General features: G+C 36.7%; 2 non-coding genes across 2 annotated transcripts; one reads left to right on the top strand and one right to left on the bottom strand.

The window, feature by feature from the left end:
- Window positions 1-866: 866 nt before the first annotated feature.
- On the bottom strand, window positions 867-938 carry trnat-ugu (transfer RNA threonine (anticodon UGU)). Its single transcript has one exon. It is a non-coding gene; the product is annotated as a tRNA-Thr (tRNA).
- A 1472-nt stretch (window positions 939-2410) lies between these two features.
- trnay-gua (transfer RNA tyrosine (anticodon GUA)) lies at window positions 2411-2498 on the top strand. Its single transcript is given in 2 exon segments — window positions 2411-2447; window positions 2463-2498. It is a non-coding gene; the product is annotated as a tRNA-Tyr (tRNA).
- The last annotated feature ends 4058 nt before the right edge of the window (window positions 2499-6556 follow it).

Below are 6556 nucleotides of genomic sequence, written 5' to 3'. Positions count from 1 at the left end.
AAAAGGGGGTCACCTTCATAGGCTTGAAAGAAGTCCAAGCCACATAAAAACCCACGAATTCTCACAAATTGCCTTGTGCTGCACCTTTCTTCTGCTGCTTTTATAATTCGGGCTTCAACATTTGAATGCATACCTTATGATAATCACATTCACGTGTTTACGAAGCTTTTTTCTGTCCGTTGTGTTCTTGCGAAGCAGTTTCTCCGTTTTCCTCCTATTGTGATTGTCAGCGAGAACAACAAGACTGGAACAGTGTAAGACAGGGTAAAACGCCTTACTGTCGGGAGTGGGATTTGAACCCGCGCCTCTATTTGGAGAGCGGAACACACAGCTTAAAAGACAAGAATCTATGAAATCGTTATTTTAAACCATTCGACTATCCTGAAGAAATGCATGCTGAATGCACCAGTTGCATCTGATTTTCCGTAACTTTAGGACAATTGACACAACTGGAAGAACACAATTTGTGGCGTTTAGCATGACATAGTCTTGCAGGCAGACAATGTTTTGTCCCACTACTTATATAATTTTATCGTTTACTCGTTTAAAAAAAAAACTCGGTCTTCTCGTTCCTAAGTCAGATTTTTAGTGCTTTTGAACGGTACTTCCAACCAGAGCTCACTCGATCTGTTTGTGATCAGACCATGGAGTGGGGGTTGTACCAAAAGCACGTTCCTTCCCAATGCTGAGACGATCATTCGAAAGATGGGTGTGAAGAGAGACAGGCTTTGTCGACTAAAAAACAGGGCAGGATATGCACGAACACTAATCACTGGCGACAGTTATGTTCTTCTTACTATAGAAACTCCTACATTGCAAATTTTTTAAAGACTTTGAAACTAAAGGAGAGTGGTGACAAATGAAACAGGCACAGGTGGGGCTTGAACCCACGATCTTTGGTTTACAAGACCAACACCTTACCACTTGGCCACCACACCTTCAAGGGTGGATAAATTATTTTTTTCTGAATCTTGTTTACATCGCCTGGAGGCAGCAACAACAAAAAATAGGGATTTTTAACAAGGAGATATGCAGCAGTGGTGTAATCCCAAAAGATGCCCCCGAAGAGACTGGAGCTTTAATCCAGCTCCTTAGAGCGCTCGGCCGCGTTACTCTCGACAGCGGCTCTTCAGCTCTTGTTGTCTGACCTAGTGGTGTTATGATGCATGGAAGCGACTGCAACTTCGTTTTCTGAGATGCTTTCTCTCACGAGGTGAAACCTCGACTTCTTTGGCACCTCTGGATATACTTCTTCTGTAGAGCAGGCTTTCACACCTTAGCTTATAGCACCCTTCAAGTCATTTTATTTTTATAGAAAGATGCATTCCTGTTTTAAAAATGCTTTATGAGGCGTGTTTGATTAAACGGACAGTTTTCTTATTGTAGAATGCAGATCTGTGCAGCAATTGTACTGGATTTGACTGGGATTCTGAAATATTTCTTGCAAAGGTATTTAGACTTTCATGAACCTATACTAAAAAACAGACCTGAAACTCCCTAGCTTCCAATCTCTGATGTTACTGTCTTGAAACTCGGACGTGATGTTCTGCAGACATGCAGTGTCCCTTTACTCTCGTTGTTTTCAAAACGACCTCCGTTGTCGGGCGCAGTTGAAGTGGAACTGGCCTGACTGCACTGGCTCAAAATGTCCTTAATGGGACTAGAATGAAATTCTAATATACGTATATCGTTATAGGTCAATTAGACATCTCTGATTATACAGTATGTCCATTATACATAAATGGTTGAAGTTCTATTATACGGATACATTTAGAGGACTATTATATCTATATAGTTAAAGGTCTATTATACATCAAAGATAGGTTTTATAGGTGTAGAAACTAGTAAATCAAGCCAATGATTTGGTTTAGAAATTTATTCTGAAAATATACAATTATTCACACCTGAAAAATATGTAGTTCCAATTATGCATTTTATACAATATCGTATTAAACATGATAATGTTTATTACAATATTGTTTATTACAATATATCATAAAAAACGCAACTAGTAAACTTCAGCTACAAATTATAGTAACATGGGAATATATATATAGTAATGACAAACACAAACTAATTACATTAACACGCTAATATTTAACTCAAAACAACATTTTGATTCAAATATAAGTTTTAAAAATCACAACTTCTATATTTCCATGAAAATATTTTTAATGTTGCACAAACACTACTTTCTAATAAAGATAGAATTAAACTGTTCTGTGTCTCATGGTGATCCTCCTCTCGATACTGATGAATTGTTTAATATGATCCCTCGAGAAAAAAAAAGTGTCAATATCCGCCTGGAACGATTGATGCCCCATCAAACAATTTTTAATATCCCCGGAAGTTCATACAGTAGAAACCTGCTTCGTGGCTTAAATTCAAGGGAAACAATGCTTCCTACACCCCTTCGATAGCTCAGTTGGTATAGCGGAGGACTGTAGGGGAAATAGTAAGGCATCCTTAAGTCGCTGGTTCGACTCCGGCTCGAAGGAATGTGCTTTTTGTGAACTTTAATCAAAGAGATAAAATAGCAAATCTTTTTCACTCAGACGTTGATCAAAAGCTTAATAAACCACGAAGCAGACCCAGTGGGCAAAAGACGTATAATATACGTCTATTAAACGCATACCTTAGACGTCTAAATGTGGTCTGCAATTCGTCTAGAATGAAATTCTAATATACGTCTAAAGTTATACGTCAATTATACGTCTATGTTTAGACGTTCATTATACATAAATGGTTGGAGTTCTATTATACGGATAAATTTAGAGGACTATTATACATATATGGTTGGAGTTCCGGATAACTTTAGAGGTCTATTATACGGATAACTTTAGAGGTCTATTATACGTATATGGTTAGAGGTCTATTATACGGATAACTTTAGAGGTCTATTATACGTATATGGGTAGAGGTCTATTATACATCAAAGATAGGTTTTATAGGTGTAGAAACAAGTAAACCAAGCCAATGATTAGGTTTAGAAATTTATTCTGAAAATACACATTCACACCTGAAACATATGTGTTTCAAATTATACATTGTATACAATCAATCAACAATCAACATATGGGCAATAATCATAAAAAACACAACTAGTCTTAAACTTCAGCTACAAATTCTGGTAACATGGCAATATACAGTATAGTAATGACAAACAAACTAATTACATTAACACACTAACTCAAAACCACATTTTGATTCAAATATACATTTTAAAATGTACAACTTCTATATTTCCAAGAAAAAAAATATTACAATGGAAGTTAAGACGATTTTTGTCCACTATTTGCAAACCCTGTCTAATTGTCCTAACAGTTAGAACCAAAAACCTATTATTTTCAGTGTCCAGATCTCCTGGCCCCCTGCCTTGCATATGCATTCTTCAAGTAACACATTGCGTGCTCCTTTATTTCTTTTTCTGTTGATGTAGGGTGGGACTTCAGCACCGCAGCTAGGAGAAAATTATATAATATTACTTCCCAAAAAAATGATGATTAATATCTTCTTTAGTATAATCTAAAAAATGAACGGTTTACTAAGCTCAAAGCTGAAATAAATGTATAAAATTTGGCTTGCATCATAGCAGTTGAGCAATAAAGTCTGTCCTAATTAAAGAGTACCCAAAGTTTGAAAGTACAACATAGAATAAGAATAGAGAAACGGCAAAAACGATTTTGTGTCATCTTCCCCATTCACACTATTTTTATGTGCCATTTTTTGCTTATTCACGTACTATTTTAATCAAAATAATATTAAGAAAGATCTGCATGTATTCAGATAGTATTATTATTGTTCATACTTACTCGTCAAAAGAGGATTGCTGAGATATTTGCGGATATACTTCTACGTTTGAAAAACGTGTCCAAAATGGTGACCAACGAATACTAGCAATGCATTGTGGTATATAACCGGAAAATATGCTGGGTTCGATATTTTCTCAACGTATGCGTTTATTAATGTTGTCGATATTATGGTTGAAGTTTAACATTGATAATACATCGCAGCTATGTGCCCCCTGCTATGAGCTGATGTGCAATTTTAACGCATGCAGTTAGTAAGGATCGTACTGTTTTATGGTATTATATATAATGACATTATGGAATAGGATGGGGACAGGCCTGGCATCACGGCGGGGAGGGAGGAGTGTCGCCCCTTCAGTTTTGGGCAAAAAGATTTACCTAACTTAATTTGCGCCCTAAAAAAATAGTTGTACTTTGTCAATGGTCAGACAACACTAAATGACACGAACAGTCACTCAGTCTGTTTGATGGGCAGGAGGGCTATCCGTCCAGGAACTGCACATATCAGTGTCGTTATTGAGTGTCAACATTACGATCCTGTTGGCTCAGGTGGACCGATTCCTTGCAGTAGTTTATCATTATACTTAAAATCGTTATATAATTAGGACTAGTTATAGCAGTCTGTGCTTTCTGTTGGTTTTACAACATTTTTTTCTTAACGATTCAGAACGTCTATGTAGCTGCAAAAATGAACGCTTATGGTACTTTTCGCTCCAGGCAATACAAACCGTGAGAGTGACGAAAAATGTGAAACTGAACTTCATCGCAAATACCAGATTGCTAGTCGTTATCTTCTATCATGAAGCACTAATCAATGGCATAGCTGCGAGATTTCATTTGGGTAGCTGCACCATACAGCTCAGTTTCAACCGAAATATCACCCCCCCCCCCCTCAGAATTTCAGAAGCCCCCCTACAGCTTTTTCCCCGGGCACCGCGCACTGATGGGGGATGGGGTGTCCAGGAAATGGTATCAACTTTTCTCAGGAAAATAAAAATAGAAACTCTATAGGCACTCAAACATTTTACTGTTTTTTTTCAGGCAGGTGGCAAGACCCCCTCAGCAAAACCCTTGTATGCCAAGCTGTGGGCATTGATTCGTCGAATATACGTATATTCACGGCGAAAATACGGCTATACGTATATATACGTCGCTTCGACGTATAATCAACGTCGAATTGCAACCGTAAAATCGACGACATTAATAAACGCATATATAACGTCGAAAACACATCTAACACAGTGCCTGAGGCTTTTTACAGTATGTATCGTGTGTGCCGCAACTAGGAGTATACGGCACTCTGCACAGTGTACAAAGTAAATTATTTTCGCAGTAATTAATTTACACGTGTATAATAAATATAGTAATAAATATAATAAATTAATTACTGCGAAAAAGTAATTAATTTACACGTGTATAATAAATATAGTAATAAATATAATAAATTAACTTCGTACACTGTGCTTTGATATGGATGTTCATTTGAAGGATTTGAGAAAACTATCAAGGATCTCAGAACAACCAAAGATCTATTTGGGCATCTGCTATTGGTAAAGATTAATGAATACAGTAAGTGTGAAGTTTGCACACACACGAGAGAAAAAAAAACATTTTAATTCACTTCATTAAACTGACAGTGTGTATAGCAGAGGATGGTTTCGATCCATCGACTTCTGGGTTATGGGCCCAGCACGCTTCCGCTGCGCCACTCTGCTGACAGCTGTCTTGGTGTGATTCAACACAACTGCTCTATCTTTGCTTTCTAAAAGTGTGCCCGAGATGAAAAGTCTAAACGGTAAACGCAGACGTCACTTTGAGCACTTGGTCTTTTATAGTACAAATATCACACGCTGCACTACATGGGCGTGTCTTCAAGATCGTTGTGAACCAAAGCTTCTGCTTTCCAAGGCAACTGATTCTTTCGTCGTTAATTCCCAAATCTTCAATGAGAATCAGTGAAATGAAAACCAAACACATGTACACACTCGCGTCCTAGCGTGAAAGAAAAAAGATGGAAGCATTTGAGAAATAACAAGAGTAGTCTGAACAGCTCCAGCCTGTCAACTGCTCTACAAAGTGATCACTACCTCCACACCCAGTTTATAACACTGAAAATGATTCAGGAAGCATAGCAAAGGTCTAAAACCAGTGGTTGAAAAGCGTCTTGATACATAAAATGACAATTTCTCAAAAGTAATATCTTCATCTTTGAAATATTGTCATCCATATATTTTCGTTTTTTCTCTTTTTTACATATCACGCTTTCGAGAAATAAACTGTCTTGTAATGAAGGCTGCATTAGAAAATGTGTATCTAGCTTTGTTCAATTAAAACCGGCACATCCCAGTGGGCAAAAGATGTAGAATATACGACTATTAAACCCATACCTTTTAAATTGTAATCAACAAATGGCTAATCATCATAAAAAAACACAACTAGTAAACTTTAGTTACAAATTCTAGTAACATGGCAATATATATATAGTAATGACAAACACAAACGAATTACATGAACACGCTAATATTTAACTCAAAACCACATTTCGATTCAAATATAAATTAAAAAATTTACAACTTCTATATTTCCACGAAAATATTATTAATGTATCACAAACGCTACTTTCTAAAAAAGACAGAATTAAACTGTTTGTTTTGTGTCTCATGGTGATCCTCCTCTCGATATGAATGAAATGTTTAATATGATCCCTCGAGAAAAAAAAAGAGTCCATTTCCGCCTGGAATGATTGA

Source organism: Lepisosteus platostomus, chromosome 5, assembly GCF_059453375.1.
Source record: "Lepisosteus platostomus isolate fLepPlt1 chromosome 5, fLepPlt1.hap1, whole genome shotgun sequence".
NCBI lineage: Eukaryota > Metazoa > Chordata > Actinopteri > Semionotiformes > Lepisosteidae > Lepisosteus > Lepisosteus platostomus.
This window is presented reverse-complemented; position numbering and strand designations above follow the sequence as displayed.